The 22,978-nt window shown below is 36.3% G+C and overlaps 4 non-coding genes across 4 annotated transcripts; all 4 read left to right on the forward strand.

Annotated features, from left to right (window-relative positions):
* Nucleotides 1-345: 345 nt before the first annotated feature.
* On the forward strand, nucleotides 346-451 carry LOC140869951 (small nucleolar RNA R71). Its single transcript, XR_012146938.1, has one exon. It is a non-coding gene; the product is annotated as a small nucleolar RNA R71 (small nucleolar RNA).
* A 5,144-nt stretch (nucleotides 452-5,595) lies between these two features.
* On the forward strand, nucleotides 5,596-5,701 carry LOC140869979 (small nucleolar RNA R71). The gene has a single exon (XR_012146966.1). It is a non-coding gene; the product is annotated as a small nucleolar RNA R71 (small nucleolar RNA).
* Nucleotides 5,702-9,124: 3,423 nt separating this feature from the next.
* Nucleotides 9,125-9,230, forward strand: LOC140869925 (small nucleolar RNA R71). Its single transcript, XR_012146914.1, has one exon. It is a non-coding gene; the product is annotated as a small nucleolar RNA R71 (small nucleolar RNA).
* A 5,139-nt stretch (nucleotides 9,231-14,369) lies between these two features.
* Nucleotides 14,370-14,475, forward strand: LOC140869918 (small nucleolar RNA R71). Its single transcript, XR_012146907.1, has one exon. It is a non-coding gene; the product is annotated as a small nucleolar RNA R71 (small nucleolar RNA).
* The last annotated feature ends 8,503 nt before the right edge of the window (nucleotides 14,476-22,978 follow it).

Consider the following 22,978-nt stretch of genomic DNA (forward strand, 5'->3'; position numbering starts at 1 on the left):
TGCTCCACACTCTCAAATCCATCAGCAGAATTTACGGTAGTCGCCAGCGATGCTGTCTCATTAGAACTTTGATTCCCTTTGGTCAGTGCAGCCAACTGTGTAGAAATAGTAGCCATCTGAGCAGTCAAAGCAGTGAATGCGTCAACCTCATGAATTCCAGCAGGCTTCCTTATTGCAGATCTCTCACTCGGCCACTGATAACTGTTAACATTCATTTGCTCAAGCATCTCATAAGCCTGTTCAGGAAATTTAGAAAATATTGAACCTCCAGCTGCAGCATCCACAGAAATACGAGTTGGCCCATTCAAACCATTGTAGAATAATTCAATCTGTTCCCAGTCCGGAAAATTATGGTTTGGACACTTCCTAAGCAACTCCTTGTACCACTCCCAGGCTTCATACAATTGCTCAAAATCTTGCTGTTTGAATGTAGTGATCTCTATTTTCAACTGAGCAGACTTAGCAGGTGGGAAATACTTAGCCAGAAATTTAGAAGCCATATAATCCCATGTAGTGATAATTCCAAGAGGTAGTGATTGCAACCAAATTCGAGCATTGTCCCTAAGAGAAAACGGGAACAATCGTAGTTTGATGGTGTCTTCAGTAACACCATGAATCTTCACTGTGTCAGCAATCTCCATAAAAGTACGCAGATGCAGATTTGGATCTTCAGTAGCTGCACCCCTGAACTGATTCTGCTGCACCATATTAATCAGAGCTGGCTTCAACTCAAAATTATTCGCCGTGATGTTCTGCCGAGCTATCCCAGAATAATGAGTATTGATCACCGGTCGAAAGTGATCTATGATCGGCACCGGGGCATTATTGACAACTCTTTCTCTTTCTCTTTCTTCAGCCATTTGTTGCAACTCTTCTCTTCTAGCTTTTCTCAAAGCTTTAGCAGTTTTCTCAATTTTCGGATCAAAGAGCAGTGAGTCGTAACTTTGGATTTTTCGCATAAACTGCATAGAGAGGAAAGATTTAAAATTAGAACCAACAAAATAAAATAAAATGCTCTAAATCAAAATTAAGATTAATTAGCACAATTTAATATAAATCAAATAAAATTCAATTCCCCGGCAACGGCGCCATAAACTTGTTGCGTGTTTTTCGCTCGCAAGCGCACGATGTCAAGTAATAATATAGGAATTAAGTCCAAGTCGATCCCACGGAGAATGAATAAATGATATTATATCAAATATTTGTAACTAATAAAATCCTAGTCCTATGTAGAGCTACGAAATTGATCTGATTTTATAAAACTAAAATTTTCAAAAAACAAAACTAAATAACCACGAGTTCACGAGAGAAAATTCAATAAGCGATGAATGTTAGAGGTTCGATTTCACTTGACTGTCCACCATAATTTATTTCTCATGATTGTTTAATTATCAATTCTTCTAGTTTACTAGCCAAGAATCCCTATTATTTTCTACTACCTCTCTCGAGTGTCAAGCAGAATTTCGTATTCAATAGCAAACTCAATATGTCTATCTAAGTTTAACTATTAAATCCGGTAAATGGCATGAGAATTCTTCTAAAGACTTCTATGGAGTTATATGCCTTTCGAACAATATAAACACCAAAGATGTATTTTCCAATGTCGTATTCAAAATCTCCTCTCTCTAGTGATAGATTCTAAATCAATTATCATTCACTCTATGGACAGTAAATTGAAAGCATTAAAATCAGGAAAACACAAATACACTGTGCGAAGAATTCAAATATATAAATCAAAATATCTCAATCATGGTTTCCAGTCAAGATCCGTCTACCTCTAGACTAATAAATTAGTTCATAACAAATTCAAAAATAAAAAAAAAACTTGTTCTTCAAATAATCCATCAAACTAGAAAAATAGAGTTTAAAGGAAAACTAGAACGAAGTAAAATTAAGCTTTTCCATCGCCGAATGCCGCCGTCTTCTGTCTTCGTATCAAATTCTCGAGCTCTTGTGCACTTCAAAACTCTCAATAGCCGTCTCTATGCTCTGAAAACTCTCTAAACCCTCGTATCCTCCAGAATAAGTCATAAAATCCCTTTTAAAACTCGATTAAAGACTTTCCATATTTTTGGAGACAGCGCAGCGCTGGAGCGCTAATTATTCGGTGCTGGGGAACTCAAGTTTCGTATTTTATTTTTCAAAAAAAGACGTATGGCGCTGGAGCGCTCAAAAGATGGCGCTGGGGTGCTATAGCCATGAATTTACGGGCGCTGGAGCGCTCGACTTATGGCGCTGGGGCGCTACTTGTTCTTTCATTTCACCAACTGCGCAACATTTTTGTAAAAATCATAACTCGAGTTCTAGCCGTGGATCAAGCTGATATTTTGACAACAACTTCAAAAATCCTAAACTTCAATTTGAACGGTGTAGATCGGATTTGGATGTCCGTAGAAGCTCCAGTATTTTTGTAAACTTTGCTGTCTATAATTCGTCCTTCCACTTTTTTTTGCTACTTTTCTTCAAATCCTAGCAACTCACAAAAACAACAACAAATACGCATAATATCTACTCGATACATCACAAAATCCAAGTCAAATCATATATAAATTAAGTGCATAAAATGCACTTATCAAATCCCCCCAAACTTAGACTTTTGCTAGTCCTGAGCAAAACAGTAATGAGCAATATAGTCGACCTCCGAATTTATACATTCCAAGATTCAATACACATGTCGGCTAATTTTCTCAAGAGTTCTCGTGTGTGTGTGATTTGCCAATTTCATCTACCCACCTAACTTTCGGTAAAATCATGCAATTTGTAAGCTTCATAAAATCATTAACTCCATCCTCAAGTTTCAAAATACTCTCAACCAAGTTCAACTTCTAATTGCACAGATCAACAAGACTTTTTCGGTTAACATTAGGCTCAAGTATAATCAGCAGGAGATAAGCATCCATATGTATATCAATTTAAACAAGGACTCAGAATTCAAAGCAAAGGGAATTGAATATTTTCAATTTGTGCAGGATTCTGAGTAGCTAATTTTTTTTTTTTATTTTCATTGCCAAACATTAGTCTTGGCTTTCTTCTACTCCATACATCTCCATCTTTATGCCTTGTATTTGGACTAGAATTTCAATCCATTTTTTTTTCTTTTCAAGGCCTCCCCTTACCTTACTTTCTCTGTCATTACTTTTCTTTGAACTTTTTAGCTACTCAATTTGTTTTGGATTTTTCATGAATATAGAATGGCTAAAAAAACTCAATAGATTCGAAAAAAAACGCCTAAATCACTTCTGTGATCTTAAAAATCTACCTCAGTTTCAAATAAAAATCACAAGAGTTAAGAATCAAATCCTCTAATCCACATCACAAATTCACATAATTTTTTTTCTAATTGCTAGGAGTATCGAAAATCATGGCATTCGTGCATAAATGTGAGAACTCAAGATTAAATATAGCAAACATAAACTTTTTCAGCACAAAAATTTATTTTCATCATAGGCCAACACAATTACAACATCATGCCTTCAACTCCAACTAACTCATAAAAAATTTCAAATTTTCACAATTTTTAAACACCCCCCAAACTTAAATTGTGCATTGTCCTCAATGTACATTATTCATTAAAAACAAGGGACACGTACCTTAGGCACCAAGCGTCAGTACTCAGCACCATCTTCACTCAAAACTCTTCATCAGGGGTGGCTCCTAAACTCTTTCAGCTCCATACTTTTTAACCTACACAATTCAAAATCATTATTGATGTCTACTTTCCTCATGATAAAAAATAATAAAAAGGAAAACAACTAAAATAAAAGAAACAATAAAGCAAATAAAAAAAATCGCTTGGGTTTTCTCCCAAGAAGCGCTTAGTTTATAGTTCATAGCCCGACTATATTCTGATTCTAGCCCGGTTCCACTTTGTTGGAGTTCTTTTCCTTTTCTTTCACCCTCCAAACATATTCAACAATCTTCTTGATCTTTGCTTTCTTTCTCTTCTTCTTCTTTGCTACCTTCGGATCATTCTCTCTTGGCAATTCTACAACACTAACAACTTTGCAGCAACATTCCATCTTCTTTGATTGTTCAATCATGAACACTTTTTCCATGGATGAATTTTTAAGCTCCTTATAAACATTAAAGATCACCTTCTCACCATCAACTCCCATCGTCAACTTACCTTTCTTCACATCAATCTTGGCTTCAGCAGTAGCCAAGAACGGTATCCCCAAAATCAATGGCATATTTGCATCCTCCTCCATATCTAGCACAACAAAATCCGCAGGAAAAATAAATTTATCTACTTTTACCAGTACATCCTCAATGATTCCAAACAGATATGTGATAGATCTGTCAGCTAGCTGCAATGCGATTGTCATGGGTTTCACCTCTCCAAGTCCCAAACTCCTGAAAACAGACAAAGATATTAAGTTAATGCTAGCTCCTAAATCACAAAGTGCTTTATTAAAATTAGAAGAACAAATAATGCAAGGAATCGTAAAACTCCCTAGATCTTTTAATTTTTGTGGTAGCTTCTTTCGCAGGATAGCACTGCAGTCTTCAGTCAGGTTTACAGTCTCGAACTCCTCCATCTTCCGCTTCTTAGACATCACCTCCTTCAAGAATTTTTCATAATGCGGCATCTGCTCCAAAGCATCAGGGAATGGAATATTAATATGAATTTTCTTGAAGATGTCAAGAAACTTAGAAAACTTCTCATCCAGCGCTTTCTTCTTGAACCGCTGAGGATATGGCAAAACAGCTTTTGGTACAGGCGGTTTCTCAGGCACAACTGCAGAATTGCTGGAATTTTTGCTAACAGATTTTTCAGACTCCACCACAATCTCTTCAGCCTCTTCATCATCTACTTCCTTTGGGTCATCAACCCCAAGTTCTTTACCACTTCTAAGGTTGATAGCCTTGCACTGCTCCCTTGGATTAACCTCAGTATTGCTGGAAAACACACCTCTCTGCTGATTATTCAATGCATTCGCCAGTTGACCAATTTGTGTTTCAAGATTTTTCATAGAAGCGCTCACATTGGTCAAGTGTGTCTCCATACTATCAAGACTATTTTCATTCCTCTTAAATCTTGAGGATGATTATGCAATAAAATTACTCACCAAATCTTCCAACGATGCCTTACCTTCACCATTCTGAGTATTGAACTCCGGTGGAGGATTCAACACATTCTTATTGTTTGCATAGGAAAAATTTTCATGATTACGCAAACTAGGATGATACTGATTGGGTACAAGATTACCTCGATAATTGTTGTAATTCCTGTTGTTCACATAATGAGCTTGCTCCACACTCTCAAATCCATCAACAGAATTTACGGTAGTCTCCAGCGATGCTGTCTCATTAGAACTTTGATTCCCTTTGGCCAGTGCAGCCAACTGTGTAGAAATAGTAGCCATCTGAGCAGTCAAAGCAGTGAATGCGTCAACCTCATGAATTCCAGCAGGCTTCCTTATTGCAGATCTCTCGCTCGGCCACTGATAACTGTTAACAGTTATTTGCTCAAGCATCTCATAAGCCTGTTCAGGAAATTTAGAAAATATTGAACCTCCAGCTGCAGCATCCACAGAAATATGAGTTGGCCCATTCAAACCATTGTAGAATAACTCAATCTGTTCCCAGTCCGGAAAATTATGGTTTGGACACTTCCTAAGCAACTCCTTGTACCGCTCCCAGGCTTCATACAATTGCTCAAAATCTTGCTATTTGAATGTAGTGATCTCTATTTTCAACTGAGCAGACTTAGCAGGTGGGAAATACTTAGCCAGAAATTTAGAAGCCATATCATCCCATGTAGTGATACTCCCAAGAGTTAGTGATTGCAACCAACTACGAGCATTGTCCCTAAGAGAAAACGGGAACAATCGTAGTTTGATGGTGTCTTCAGTAACACCATGAATCTTCACTGTGTCAGTAATCTCCATAAAAGTACGCAAATGCAGATTTGGATCTTCAATAGCTGCACCCCTGAACTGATTCTGCTGCAACATATTAATCAGAGCTGGCTTCAACTCAAAATTATTCGTCGTGATGTTCTGCCGAGCTATCCTAGAATAATGAGTATTGATCACCAGTCGAAAGTGATCTCTGATCGGCACCGGGGCATTATTGACAACTCTTTATCTTTCTCTTTATTCAGCCATTTGTTGCAACTCTTCTTTTCTAGCTTTTCTCAAAGCTTTAGCAGTTTTCTCAATTTCCGGATCAAAGAGCAGTGAGTCGTAACTTTGGCTTTTTCGCATAAACTGCATAGAGAGGAAAGATTTAAAATTAGAACCAACAAAATAAAATAAAATGCTCTAAATCAAAATTAAGACTAATTAGCAAAATTTAATATAAATCAAATAAAATTCAATTCCCCGGCAACGGCGCCAAAAACTTGTTGCGTGTTTTTCGCTCGCAAGCGCACGATGTCTAGTAATAATATAGGAATTAAATCCAAGTCGATCCCACGGAGAATGAATAAATGATATTATATCAAATATTTGTAACTAATAAAATCCTAATCCTATTTAGAGCTACGAAATTGATCTGATTTTATAAAACTAAAATTTTCAAGAAACAAAACTAAATAACTACGATTTCACGAGAGAAAATTCAATAAGCGATGAATGTTAGAGGTTCGACTTTACTTGACTGTCCACCACAATTTATTTCTCATGATTGTTTAATTATCAATTCTTCTAGTTTACTAGCCATGAATCTCTATTATTTTCTATTACCTCTCTCGATTGTCAAGCAAAATTTCGTATTCAATAGCAAACTCAATATGTCTATCTAAGTTTAACTATTAAATCCGGTAAATGACATGAGAATTCTTCTAAAGACTTCTATGGAGTTATATGCCTCTCGAACAATATAAACACCAAAGATGTAATTTCCTATGTCGTATTCAAAATCTCCTCTCTCGAGTGATAGATTCTAAATGAATTATTATTCAATCTATGGCCAGTAAATTGAAAACATTAAAATCAGGAAAACAAAATAAACTGTGCGAAGAATTCAAATATATAAATCAAAATATCTCAATCATGGTTTCCAGTCAAGATCCGTCTACCTCTAGACTAAGAAATTAGTTCATAACAAATTCAAAGATAAAAAAAACTTGTTCTTCAAATAATCCATCAAACTAGAAAAATAGAGTTTAAAGGAAAACTAAAACGAAGTAAAATTAAGCTTTTCCGTCGCCGGATACCGCCGTCTTCTGTCTTCGTATCAAATTCTCGAGCTCTTGTGCACTTCAAAACTCTCAATAGCCATCTCTATGCTCTGAAAATTCTCTAAACCCTCGTATCCTCCAGAATAAGTCATAAATCCCTATTAAAACTCGATTAAAGACTTTCCATATTTTTGGAGACTGCGCAGCATTGGAGCGCTAATTATTCGGCGCTGGGGCGCTCAAGTTTCGTATTTTATTTTTCAACGAAAGACATATGGCGCTGGAGTGCTCAAAAGATGGCGCTGGGGCGCTATAGCCATGAATTTACGGGGGCTGGCGCGCTCGACTTATGGTGCTGGGGCACTACTTGTTCTTCCATTTCACCAACTGCGCATCATTTTTGTAAAAATCATAGCTCGAGTTCTAGCCGTCGGATCAAGCTGATATTTTGACAACAACTTCAAAACATCCTCTTCAATTTGAACGGTGCAGATCGGATTTGGATGTCCGTAGAAGCTCCAGTATTTTTGTAAACTTTGCTGTCTATAATTCGTCCTTCCACTTCTTCTTGCTACTTTTCTTCAAATCCTTGCAACTCACAAAAACAACAACAAATACGCATAATATCTACTCGATACATCACAAAATCCAAGTCAAATCATATATAAATTAAGTGCATAAAATGCACTTATCAAATCCCCCCAAACTTAGACTTTTGCTAGTCCCGAGCAAAACAGTAATGAGCAATATAGTCGACCTCCGAATTTATACATTCCAAGATTCAATACACATGTCGGCTAATTTTCTCAAGAGTTCTCGTGTGTGTGTGATTTGCCAATTTCATCTACCCACTTAAATTTCGGTAAAATCATGCAATTTATAAGCTTCATAAAATCATTAATTCCGTCCTCAAGTTTCAAAATACTCTCAACCAAGTTCAACTTCTAATTGCATAGATCAACAAGACTTTTTCGATTAACATTAGGCTCAAGTATAATCAGCAGGAGATAAGCATCCATATGTATATCAATGTAAACAAGGACTCAGAATTCAAAGCAAAGGGAATTGAATATTTTCAATTTGTGCATGATTCTAAGTAGCTAAATTTTTTTTTATTTGCATTCCAAACATTAGTCTTGGCTTTCTTCTACTCCATACATCGCCATCTTTATGCCTTGTATTTGGACTAGAATTTCAATCCATTATTTTTTCTTTTAAAGGCCTCCCCTTACCTTACTTTCTCCGCCATTACTTTTCTTTGAACTTTTTAGCTACTCAATTTGTTTTGGATTTTTCATGAATATAGAATGGCTAAAAAAACTCAATAGATTCGATGCATTTGCCAGTTGATCAATTTGTGTTACAAGATTTTTCATAGAAGCGCTCACATTGGTCAAGTGTGTCTCCATACTATCAAGCCTATTTTCATTCCTCTTAATTCTTGTGGATGATTCTGCAATAAAATTACTCACCAAATCTTCCAACGATGCCTTACCTTCACCATTCTGAGTATTGAACTCCGGTGGAGGATTCAACACATTCTTATTGTTTGCATAGGAAAAATTTTCATGATTACGCAAACTAAGATGATACTGATTGGGTACAGGATTACCTCGATAATTGTTGTAATTCCTGTTGTTCACATAATGAGCTTGCTCTACACTCTCAAATCCATCGGCAGAATTTACGGTAGTCGCCAGCGATGCTGTCTCATTAGAACTTTGATTCCCTTTGGTCAGTGCAACCAACTGTGTAGAAATAGTAGCCATCTGAGCAGTCAAAGCAGTGAATGCGTCAACCTCATGAATTCCAGCAGGCTTCCTTATTGCAGATCTCTCACTCGGCCACTGATAACTGTTAACAGTTATTTTCTCAAGCATCTCATAAGCCTGTTCAGGAAATTTATAAAATATTGAACCTCCAGCTGCAGCATCCACAGAAATACGAGTTGGCCCATTCAAACCATTGTAGAATAACTCAATCTGTTCCCAGTCCGAAAAATTATGGTTTGGACACTTCCTAAGCAACTCCTTGTACCGCTCCCAGGCTTCATACAATTGCTCAAAATCTTGCTGTTTGAATGTAGTGATCTCTATTTTCAACTGAGCAGACTTAGCAGGTGGGAAATAGTTAGCCAAAAATTTAGAAGCCATATCATCCCATGTAGTGATACTCCCAAGAGATAGTGATTGAAACCAACTACGAGCATTGTCCCTAAGAGAAAACGGGAACAATCGTAGTTTGATGGTGTCTTCAGTAACACCATGAATCTTCACTGTGTCAGCAATCTCCATAAAAGTACGCAGATGCAGATTTGGATCTTCAGTAGCTGCACCCCTGAACTGATTCTGCTGCACCATATTAATCAGAGCTGGCTTCAACTCAAAATTATTCGCCGTGATGTTCTGCCGAGCTATCCCAGAATAATGAGTATTGATCACCGGTCGAAAGTGATCTCTGATCGGCACCGGGGGATTATTGACAACTCTTTCTCTTTCTTTAGCCATTTGTTGCAACTCTTCTCTTCTAGCTTTTCTCAAAGCTTTAGCAGTTTTCTCAATTTCCGGATCAAAGAGCAGTGAGTCGTAACTTTGGATTTTTCGCATAAACTGCATAGAGAGGAAAGATTTAAAATTAGAACCAACAAAATAAAATAAAATGCTCTAAATCAAAATTAAGATTAATTAGCACAATTTAATATAAATCAAATAAAATTCAATTCCCCAGCAACGGCGCCAAAAACTTGTTGCGTGTTTTTCGCTCGCAAGCGCACGATGTCAAGTAATAATATAGGAATTAAGTCCAAGTCGATCCCACGGAGAATGAATAAATGATATTATATCAAATATTTGTAACTAATAAAATCCTAATCCTATGTACAGATACGAAATTGATCCGATTTTATAAAACTAAAATTTTCAAGAAACAAAACTAAATAACCACGAGTTCATGAGAGAAAATTCAATAAGCGATGAATGTTAGAGGTTCGATTTCACTTGACTGTCCACCACAATTTATTTCTCATGATTGTTTAATTATCAATTCTTCTAGTTTACTAGCCAAGAATCCCTATTATTTTCTACTACCTCTCTCGAGTGTCAAGCAGAATTTTGTATTCAATAGCAAACTCAATATGTCTATCTAAGTTTAACTATTAAATCCGGTAAATGGCATGAGAATTCTTTTAAAGACTTCTATGGAGTTATATGCCTCTCGAACAATATAAACACCAAAGATGTATTTTCCTATGTCGTATTCAAAATCTCATCTCTCGAGTGATAGATTCTAAATCAATTATCATTCAATCTATGGCCAGTAAATTGAAAGCATTAAAATCAGGAAAACAGAAATAAACTGTGCGAAGAATTCAAATATATAAATCAAAATATTTTAATCATAGTTTCCAGTCAAGATCCATCTACCTCTAGACTAAGAAATTAGTTCATAACAAATTCAAAGATAAAAAAAAACTTTTTCTTCAAATAATCCATCAAACTAGAAAAATAGAGTTTAAAGGAAAACTAGAACGAAGTAAAATTAAGCTTTTTCGTCGCCGGATGCCGCCGTCTTCTGTCTTCGTATCAAATTCTCGAGCTCTTGTGCACTTTATAACTCTCAATAGCCGTCTCTATGCTCTGAAAACTCTCTAAACCCTCGTATCCTCCAGAATAAGTCATAAAATCCCTTTTAAAACACGATTAAAGACTTTCCATATTTTTGGAGACTGCGCAGCGCTGGAGCGCTAATTATTCGGCGCTGGGGCGCTCAGGTTTCGTATTTTATTTTTCAACGAAAGACGTATGGCTCTGGAGCGCTCAAAAGATGGCGCTGGGGCGCTATAGCCATGAATTTACGGGCGCTGGAGCGCTCGACTTATGGCGCTGGGGCGCTACTTGTTCTTCCATTTCACCAACTGCGCAGCATTTTTGTAAAAATCATAACTCGAGTTCTAGCCGTCGGATCAATCTGATATTTTGACAACAACTTCAAAAATCCTAAACTTCAATTTGAAAGGTGCAGATCAGATTTGGATGTCCGTAGAAGCTCCAGTATTTTTGTAAACTTTGCTGTCTATAATTCGTCCTTTCGCTTTTTCTTGCTACTTTTCTTCAAATCCTTGCAACTCACAAAAATAACAACAAATACGCATAATATCTACTCGATACATCACAAAATCCAAGTCAAATCATATATAAATTAAGTGCATAAAATGCACTTATCAAATCCTCCCAAACTTAGACTTTTGCTAGTCCCGAGCAAAACAGTAATGAGCAATATAGTCGACCTCCGAATTTATACATTCCAAGATTCAATACACATGTCGGCTAATTTTCTCAAGAGTTCTCATGTGTGTGTGATTTTCCAATTTCATCTACCCACCTAACTTTTGGTAAAATCATGCAATTTGTAAGCTTCATAAAATCTTTAACTCCCTCCTCAAGTTTCAAAATACTCTCAACCAAGTTCAACTTCTAATTGCACAGATCAACAGAACTTTTTTGGTTAACATTAGGCTCAAGTATAATCAGCAGGAGATAAGCATCCATATGTATATCAATGTAAACAAGGACTCAGAATTCAAAGCAAAGGGAATTGAATATTTTCAATTTGTGCATGATTCTGAGTAGCTAAATTTTTTTTTATTTGCATTGCCAGACATTAGTTTTGGCTTTCTTCTACTCCATACATCTCCATCTTTATGCCTTGTATTTGGACTAGAATTTCAATCCATTTTTTTTCTTTTCAAGGCTTCCCCTCACCTTAATTTCTCCGCGATTACTTGTCTTTGAACTTTTTAGCTACTCAATTTGTTTTGGATTTTTCATGAATATAGAATGGCTAAAAAAACTCAATAGATTCGAAAAAAAAACGCCTAAATCACTTCTGTGATCTTAAAAATCTACCTCAGTTTCAAATAAAAATCACAAGAGTTAAGAATCAAATCCTCTAATCCACATTACAAATCCACATAATTTTTTTCTAATTGCTAGGAATATCGAAAATCATGGCATTCTTGCATAAATGTGAGAACTCAAGATTAAATATAGCTAACATAAACTTTTTCAGCACAAAAATTTATTTTCATCATAGGCCAACACAATTACAACATCATGCCTTCAACCCCAACTAACTCATAAAAAATTTCAAATTTTCACAATTTTTAAACACCCCCCAAACTTAAATTGTGCATTGTCCTCAATGTACATTATTCATTAAAAACAAGGGACACGTACCTTAGGCACCAAGCGTCAGTACTTAGCACCATCTGAATCACTCAAAACTCTTCATCAGGGGTGGCTCCTAAACTCTTTCAGCTCCATACTTTTTAACCTACACAATTCAAAATCATTATTGATGTCTAGTTTCCTCATGATAAAAAATAATAAAAAGGAAAACAACTAAAATAAAAGACACAATAAAGCAAATAAAAAAAATTTCTTGGGTTGCCTCCCAAGAAGCGCTTAGTTTATAGTTCATAGCCCGACTATATTCTGATTCTAGCCCGGTTCCACTTTGTTGGAGGTCTTTTCCTTTTTTTTCACCCTCCAAACATATTCTACAATCTTCTTGATCTTTGCTTTCTTTCTCTTCTTCTTCTTTGCTACCTTCGGATCATTCTCTCTTGGCAATTCTACAACACTAACAACTTTGCAGCAACATTCCATCTTCTTTGATTGTTCAATCATGAACACTTTTTCCATGGATGAATTTTTAAGCTCCTTATAAACATTAAAGATCACCTTCTCACCATCAACTCCCATCGTCAACTTACCTTTCTTCACATCAATCTTTGCTTCAGCCGTAGCCAAGAATGGTCTCCCCAAAATCAATGGCATATTTGCATCCTCCTCCATATCTAGCACAACAAAATCCGCAGGAAAAATAAATTTATCTACTTTTACCAGTACATCCTCAATGATTCCAAACGGATATGTGATAGATCTGTCAGCTAGCTGCAATGCGATTGTCGTGGGTTTCACCTCTCCAAGTCCCAAACTCCTGAAAACAGACAAAGACATTAAGTTAATGCTAGCTCCTAAATCACAAAGTGCTTTATTAAAATTAGAAGAACCAATAATGCAAGGAATCGTAAAACTCCCTAGATCTTTTATTTTTTTGTGGTAGCTTCTTTTGCAGGATAGCACTGCACTCTTCAGTCAGGTTGACAGTCTCGAACTCCTCCACCTTCTGCTTCTTAGACATCACCTCCTTCAAGAATTTTTCATAATGCGGCATATGCTCCAAAGCATCAGCGAATGGAATATTAATATGAATTTTCTTGAAGATGTCAAGAAACTTAGAAAACTTCTCATCTAACGCTTTCTTCATGAACCGCTGAGGATATGGCAAAATAGCTTTTGGTACAGGCGGTTTCTCAGGCACAACTGCAGAATTGCTGGAATTTTTGCTAACAGATTTTTTAGACTCCACCACAATCTCTTCAGCCTCTTCATCATCTACTTCCTTTGGGTCATCAACCCCAAGTTCTTTACCACTTCTAAGGGTGATAGCCTAGCACTGCTCCCTTGGATTAACCTCAGTATTTCTAGGAAACACACCTCTCTGCTGATTATTCAATGCATTCGCCAGTTGACCAATTTGTGTTTCAAGATTTTTCATAGAAGCGCTCATATTGGTCAAGTGTGTCTCCATACTATCAAGCCTATTTTCATTCCTCTTAAATCTTGTGGATAATTCTGCAATAAAATTACTCACCAAATCTTCCAACGATGCCTTAGCTTCACCATTCTGAGTATTGAACTCCGGTGGAGGATTCAACACATTCTTATTGTTTGCATAGGAAAAATTTTCATGATTACGCAAACTAGGATGATACTGATTGGGTACAGGATTACCTCGATAATTGTTGTAATTCCTGTTGTTCACATAATGAGCTTGCTCCACACTCTCAAATCCATCAGCATAATTTACGGTAGTCGCCAGCGATGCTGTCTCATTAGAACTTTGATTCCCTTTGGTCAGTGCAGCCAACTGTGTAGAAATAGTAGCCATCTGAGCAGTCAAAACAATGAATGCGTCAACCTCATGAATTCCAGCAGGCTTCCTTATTGCAGATCTCTCACTCGGCCACTGATAACTATTAACAGTCATTTGCTCAAGCATCTCATAAGCCTGTTCAGGAAATTTAGAAAATATTGAACCTCCAGCTGCAGCATCCACAGAAATACGAGTTGGCCCATTCAAACCATTGTAGAATAACTCAATATGTTCCCAGTCTGGAAAATTATGGTTTGGACACTTCCTAAGCAACTCCTTGTACCGCTCCCAGGCTTCATAAAATTGCTCAAAATCTTTCTGTTTGAATGTAGTGATCTCTATTTTCAACTGGCAGACTTAGCAGGTGGGAAATACTTAGCCAAAAATTTAGAAGCCATATCATTCCATGTAGTGATACTCCCAAGAGGTAGTGATTGCAACCAACTACGAGCATTGTCCCTAAGAGAAAACAGGAACAATTGTAGTTTGATGGTGTCTTCAGTAACACCATGAATCTTCACTGTGTCAGCAATCTCCATAAAAGTACGCAGATGCAGATTTGGATCTTCAGTAGCTGCACCCCTGAACTGATTCTGCTGCACCATATTAATCAGAGCTGGCTTCAACTCATATTATTCGCCGTGATGTTCTGCCGAGCTATCCCAAAATAATGAGTATTGATCACCGGTCGAAAGTGATCTCTGATCGGCACCGGGGCATTATTGACAACTCTTTCTCTTTCTTTAGCCATTTATTGCAACTCTTCTCTTCTAGCTTTTCTCAAAGCTTTAGCAGTTTTCTCAATTTCCGGATCAAAGAGTAGTGAGTCATAACTTTGGCTTTTTTGCATAAACTGCATAGAGAGGAAAGATTTAAAATTAGAACCAACAAAATAAAATAAAATTCTCTAAATCAAAATTAAGACTAATTAGAACAATTTAATATAAATAAAATAAAATTCAATTCCCCGGCAACGGCGCCAAAAACTTGTTGCGTGTTTTTCGCTCGCAAGCGCACGATGTCAAGTAATAATATAGAAATTAAGTCCAAGTCAATCCCACGGAGAATGAATAAATGATATTATATCAAATATTTGTAACTAATAAAATCCTAATCCTATGTAGAGCTACGAAATTGATCTGATTTTATAAAACTAAAATTTTCAAGAAACAAAACTAAATAACCACGAGTTCACGAGAGAAAATTCAATAAGAGATGAATGTTAGAGGTTCGACTTCACTTGACTGTCCACCACAATTTATTTCTCATGATTGTTTAATTATCAATTCTTCTAGTTTACTAGCCAAGAATCCCTATTATTTTCTACTACCTCTCTCGAGTGTCAAGAAGAATTTCGTATTCAATAGCAAACTCAATATGTCTATCTAAGTTTAACTATTAAATCCGGTAAATGGCATGAGAATTTTTCTAAAGATTTCTATGGAGTTATATGCCTCTCGAACAATATAAACACCAACGATGTATTTTCCTATTTCGTATTCAAAATCTCCTCTCTCGAGTGATAGATTCTAAATCAATTATCATTCAATCTATGGCCAGTAAATTGAAAGCATTAAAATCAGGAAAACACAAATAAACTGTGCGAAGAATTCAAATATATAAATCAAAATATCTCAATCATGATTTCCAGTCAAGATCTATCTACCTCTAGACTAAGAAATTAGTTCATAACAAATTCAAAGAAAAAAAAAAACTTGTTCTTCAAATAATCCATCAAACTAGAAAAATAGAGTTTAAAGGAAAAATAGAACGAAGTAAAATTAAGCTTTTCCGTCGCCGGATGCCGCCGTCTTCTGTCTTCTTATAAAATTCTCGAGCTCTTGTGCACTTCAAAACTCTCAATAGCCGTCTCTATGCTCTGAAAACTCTCTAAACCCTCGTATCCTCCAGAATAAGTCATAAAATCCCTTTTAAAACTCAATTAAAGACTTTCCATATTTTTGGAGACTGTGCAGCGCTGGAGCGCTAATTATTCGGCTCTGAGGCGCTCAAGTTTCGTATTTTATTTTTCAACTAAAGACGTATGGCGCTGGAGCGCTAAAACGATGGCGCTGGGGCGCTATAGCCATGAATTTACGGGCGCTGGAGCGCTCGACTTATGGCGCTGGGGCGCTACTTGTTCTTCCATTTCACCAACTACGCAACATTTTAGTAAAAATCATAACTCAAGTTCTAGCCGTCGGATCAAGGTGATATTTTGAAAACAACTTCATAACATCCTAAACTTCAATTTGAACGGTGCAGATCAGATTTGGATTCCCGTAGAAGCTCCAGTATTTTTGTAAACTTTGCTATCTATAATTTGTCCTTCCGCTTCTTCTTGCTACTTTTCTTCAAATCCTTGCAACTCACAAAAACAACAACAAATACGCATAATATCTGCTCGATACATCACAAAATCCAAGTCAAATCATATATAAATTAAGTGCATAAAATGCACTTATCAAATCCCCCCAAACTTAGACTTTTGCTAGTCCCGAGCAAAACAGTAATGAGCAATATAGTCGACCTCCGAATTTATACATTCCAAGATTCAATACACATGTCGGCTAATTTTCTTAAGAGTTCTCGTGTGTGTGTGATTTGCCAATCTCATCTACCCACCTAACTTTCGGTAAAATCATGCAATTTTTAAGCTTCATAAAATCATTAACTCCGTCCTCAAGTTTCAAAATACTCTCAACCAAGTTCAACTTCTAATTGCACAGATCAACAGGACTTTTTCGGTTAACATTAGGCTCAAGTATAATCAGCAGGAGATAAGCATCCATATGTATATCAGTGTAAACAAGGACTCAAAATTCAAAGCAAAGGGAATTGAATATTTTCAATTTGTGCAGGATTCTGAGTAGCTAAATTTTTTTTATTTGCATTGCCAGACATTAGTCTTGGCTTTCTTCTATTCCATACATCTTCATCTTTATGCCTTGTATTTGGACTAGAATTTCAATCCATTTTTTTTTTCAAGGCCTCCCCTCACCTTACTTTCTCCGCCATTACTTTTCTTTGAACTTTTTAGCTACTCAATTTGTTTTGGATTTTTCATGAATATAGAATGGCTAAAAAAACTCAATAGATTCGAAAAAAAAACGCCTAAATCACTTCTGTGATCTTAAAAATCTACCTCAGTTTCAAATAAAAATCACAAGAGTTAAGAATCAAATCCTCTAATCCACATCACAAATCCACATAATTTTTTTCTAATTGCTAGGAGTATCGAAAATCATGGCATTCGTGCATAAATGTGAGAACTCAAGATTAAATATAGCTAACATAAACTTTTTCAGCACAAAAATTTATTTTCATCATAGGCCAACACAATTACAACATCATGCCTTCAACTCCAACTAACTCATAAAAAATTTCAAATTTTCACAATTTTTAAACACCCCCCAAAATTAAATTGTGCATTGTCCTCAATGTACATTATTCATTAAAAACAAGGGACACGTACCTTAGGCACCAAGCGTCAGTACTCAGCACCATCTTAATCACTCAAAACTCTTCATCAGGGGTGGCTCCTAAACTCTTTCAGCTCCATACTTTTTAACCTACATAATTCAAAATCATTATTGATGTCTAGTTTCCTCATGATAAAAAATAATAAAAAGGAAAACAACTAAAATAAAAGAAACAATAAAGCAAATAAAAAAAAATCGCTTGGGTTGCCTCCCAAGAAGCGCTTAGTTTATAGTTCACAGCCCGACTATATTCTGATTCTAGCCCGGTTCCACTTTGTTGGAGGTCTTTTCCTTTTTTTTCACCCTCCAAACATATTCAACAATCTTCTTGATCTTTGCTTTCTTTCTCTTCTTCTTCTTTGCTACCTTCGGATCATTCTCTCTTGACAATTCTACAACACTAACAACTTTGCAGCAACATTCCATCTTCTTTGATTGTTCAATCATGAACACTTTTTCCATGGATGAATTTTTAACCTCCTTATAAACATTAAAGATCACCTTCTCACCATCAACTCCCATCATCAACTCACCTTTCTTCACATCAATCTTTGCTTCAGCAGTAGCCAAGAACGGTCTCCCCAAAATCAATGGCATATTTGCATCCTCCTCCATATCTAGCACAACAAAATCCGCAAGAAAAATAAATTTATCTACTTTTACCAGTACATCCTCAATGATTCCAAACGGATATGTGATAGATCTGTCAGCTAGCTGCAATGCGATTGTCGTGGGTTTTCTTGAATATTAATATGAATTTTCTTGAAGATGTCAAGAAACTTAGAAAACTTCTCATCCAACGCTTTCTTCTTGAACCGCTGAAGATATGGCAAAACAGCTTTTGGTACAGGCGGTTTCTCAGGCACAACTGCAGAATTGCTGGAATTTTCGCTAACAGATTTTTCAGACTCCACCACAATCTCTTCAGCCTCTTCATCATCTACTTTCTTTGGGTCATCAACCCCAAGTTCTTTACCACTTCTAAGGGTGATAGCCTTGCACTGCTCCCTTGGATTAACCTCAGTATTGCTAGGAAACACACCTCTCTGCTGATTATTCAATGCATTCGCCAGTTGACCAATTTGTGTTTCAAGATTTTTCATAGAAGCGCTCACATTGGTCAAGTGTGTCTCCATACTATCAAGCCTATTTTCATTCCTCTTAAATCTTGTGGATGATTCTGCAATAAAATTAATCACCAAATCTTCCAACGATGCCTTACCTTCACCATTCTGAGTATTGAACTCCGGTGGAGGATTCAACACATTCTTATTGTTTGCATAGGAAAAATTTTCATGATTACGCAAACTAGGATGATACTGATTGGGTACAGGATTACCTCGATAATTGTTGTAATTTCTGTTGTTCACATAATGAGCTTGCTCCACACTCTCAAATCCATCAGCAGAATTTACGGTAGTCGCCAGCGATGCTGTCTCATTAGAACTTTGATTCCCTTTGGTCAGTGCAGCCAACTGTGTAGAAATAGTAGCCATCTGAGTAGTCAAAGCAGTGAATGCGTCAACCTCATGAATTCTAGCAGGATTCCTTATTGCAGATCTCTCACTCGGCCACTGATAACTGTTAACAGTCATTTGCTCAAGCATCTCATAAGCCTGTTCAGGAAATTTAGAAAATATTGAACCTCCAGCTGCAGCATCCACAGAAATACGAGTTGGCCCATTCAAACCATTGTAGAATAACTCAATCTGTTCCCAGTCCGGAAAATTATGGTTTGGACACTTCCTAAGCAACTCCTTGTACCGCTCCCAGGATACATACAATTGCTCAAAATCTTGCTGTTTGAATGTAATGATCTCTATTTTCAACTGAGCAGACTTAGCAGGTGGGAAATACTTAGCTAGAAATTTAGAAGCCATATCATCCCATGTAGTGATACTCCCAAGAGGTAGTGATTGCAACCAACTACGAGCATTGTCCCTAAGAGAAAATGGGAACAATCGTAGTTTGATGGTGTCTTCAGTAACACCATGAATCTTCACTGTGTCAGCAATCTCCATAAAAGTACGCAGATGCAGATTTGGATCTTCAGTAGCTGCACACCTGAACTGATTCTGCTGCACCATATTTATCAGAGCTGCTTCAACTCAAAATTATTCGTCGTGATGTTCTGCCGAGCTATCCCAGAATAATGAGTATTGATCACCGGTCGAAAGTGATCTCTGATCGGCACCGGGGCATTATTGACAACTCTTTCTCTTTCTCTTTCTTCAGCCATTTGTTGCAACTCTTCTCTTCTAGCTTTTCTCAAAGCTTTAACAATTTTCTCAATTTCCGGATCAAAGAGCAGTGAGTCGTAACTTTGGATTTTTTTGCATAAAGTGCATAGAGAGGAAAGATTTAAAATTAGAACCAAAAAAATAAAATAAAATGCTCTAAATCAAAATTAAGACTAATTAGCACAATTTAATATAAATCAAATAAAATTCAATTCCCCGGCAACGGCGCCAAAAACTTGTTGCGTGTTTTTCGCTCGCAAGCGCACGATGTCAAGTAATAATATAGGAATTAAGTCCAAGTCGATCCCACGGAGAAAGAATTAATTATATTATATCAAATATTTGTAACTAATAAAATCCTAATCCTATGTAGAGCTACGAAATTGATCTGATTTTATAAAACTAAAATTTTCAAGAAACAAAACTAAATAACCACGAGTTCACGAGAGAAAATTTAATAAGCGATGAATGTTAGAGGTTCGACTTCACTTGACTGTCCACCATAATTTATTTTTCATGATTGTTTAATTATCAATTCTTCTAGTTTACTAGCCAAGAATCTCTATTATTTTCTACTACCTCTCTCGAGTGTCAAGCAGAATTTCGTATTCAATAGCAAACTCAATATGTATATCTATGTTTAACTATTAAATTCGGTAAATGGCATGAGAATTCTTCTAAAGACTTCTATGGAGTTATATGCCTCTCGAACAATATAAACACCAAAGATGTATTTTCCTATGTCGTATTCAAAATCTCCTCTCTCGAGTGATAGATTCTAAATCAATTATCATTCAATCTATGGCCAGTAAATTGAAAGCATTAAAATCAGGAAAACACAAATAAACTGTGCGAAGAATTCAAATATATAAATCAAAATATCTCAATTATGGTTTCCAGTCAAGATCCGTCTACCTCTAGACTAAGAAATTAGTTCATAACAAATTCAAAGATCAAACAAAACTTGTTCTTCAAATAATCCATCAAAATAGAAAAATAGAGTTTAAAGGAAAACTAGAACGAAGTAAAATTAAGCTTTTCCGTCGCCGGATGCCGCCGTCTTCTGTCTTCGTATCAAATTCTCGAGCTCTTGTGCACTTCAAAACTCTCAATAGCCGTCTCTATGCTCTGAAAACTCTCTAAACCCTCGTATCCTCTAGAATAAGTCATAAAATCCCTTTTAAAACTCGATTAAAGACTTTCCATATTTTTGGAGACTGCGCAGCGCTGGAGCGCTAATTATTCGGCGCTGGGGCGCTCAAGTTTCGCTTTTTATTTTTCAACGAAAGACGTCTGGCGCTGGAGCGCTCAAAATATGGCGCTGGGGTGCTCTAGACATGAATTTACGGGCGCTGGAATGCTAGACTTATGGCGCTGGGGTGCTACTTGTTCTTCCATTTCACCATCTGCGCAGCATTTTTGTAAAAATCATTACTCGAGTTCTAGTCGTCGGATCAAGCTGATATTTTGACAGCAACTTTAAAACAACCTAAACTTCAATTTGAACAGTGCAGATTGGATTTGGATGTCCTTAGAAGCTCCAGTATTTTTGTAAACTTTGCTGTCTATAATTCATCCTTTCGCTTCTTCTTGCTACTTTTCTTCAAATCCTTGCAACTCACAAAAACAACAACAAATACGCATAATATCTACTCAATACATCACAAAATCCAAGTCAAATAATATATAAATTAAGTGCATAAAATGCACTTATCAAAGATCATACGAAGGATAACATTGCTGATATTCTGACCAAGCCAGTGAGTACAGACAAGTTCGAATGGTGTAGATCTTCAAGTGGCCTCGCAGGAACGTAAGCAACGAGAATGGCAAGATTGAAAGAATGTGTGGAGATGTGTTTGATTCTCAATCAAATCTCCAAGTGGGAGAAATGTCGGCAAAAAAAAAAATGAAAACAAGTGGATGGCATTTGGCAGCTTGTGGCAGGCCATGTGTACGTACAACAAAGAAGGAAAATTCAGTTGAGAATTTTTCTTCTCCTTTAAACACCGAAGACTTGCCCTATAAATAGGTGCATCTTCTCCTCATTTCCATCATCCCATCTTCAGTTCTTTTCTCTCGTTCTAAATAGCATTCAATACTTTTGAGTGTGTTTCTATATATATTTGTGAGATAGGTTTTCTTCTGTATTAAGAGAGTGAGTATCTCTTTGGAAACACAGAGAGAGGTTGTAATTCTCCAAATATTATAGTGAAATCTTTTGGTCTTGCCCGTGATTTTTATCCTAATAATTTTAGGGGTTTTCCACGTAAATCTTGATGTCTATTTTATTCTTCAATTTCCATAGTTTCTATCTCGTAATGCCGCAGCTGGAACCAACATCAACTTGTTGCACAAAGTGACCAGAGAATAGGCGAGTGTTCGTTGCACAGTTTCAGTGCTATTCTTAATTGTTTTCTAGAGTGATAATATTATTAGGCACCGTTTTGTTCACGGTATTACTAATATATGTATAACTCATTCCATCTCATCCCACGTTCTTCTCATCATATTATTTATCTATATATTAACTATTTATTTTACATCAATCAAATCATTAATTATTTATCTCATATCAATCAAATCATTGAATTCAAATTACTATATTACCCTTTATAAATAATATAATTTTTATTTTATTTATTGTTAAAAGGACAAAATAGTCATTTAACATTTTTATATAAAATTTAATCAAGCAAATCAAATAAACTATAATATATCAATCAAATCCAATATAATTTTAACTATAATTTCTTATTTATTTTTATTAAATTATACTATTTATCTATGGTTCTATTCGGCTACTTCAGCCAGAAGACGGGTCTCCTTGTGCATTTAGAAGACTCCTATTTGACCCGCATCCAATCCAATGGAGGAGATGCTGTGTATTGGGAGACTACTATCAATTAGTATCATCAGGTCAGGGCACCTCCGAATCTACTGCCAAACTCGAAACCTGTTGTTGAAGGTAAAGATATAACCGCTTTAGCCAATTTTGCTCCAATTTCGTGAAAGGCCAGAGATCCGTACCCCTGAAATGACAAGCATGCATGCCGCAAATTCTAAAATTATTGTGCTAAATTATGTTAACACATTCACATTCACATGGGGTTTTTGATGGTGGGGATGAA

This window comes from Henckelia pumila, chromosome 4 (assembly GCF_033568475.1).
Source record: "Henckelia pumila isolate YLH828 chromosome 4, ASM3356847v2, whole genome shotgun sequence".
NCBI lineage: Eukaryota > Viridiplantae > Streptophyta > Magnoliopsida > Lamiales > Gesneriaceae > Henckelia > Henckelia pumila.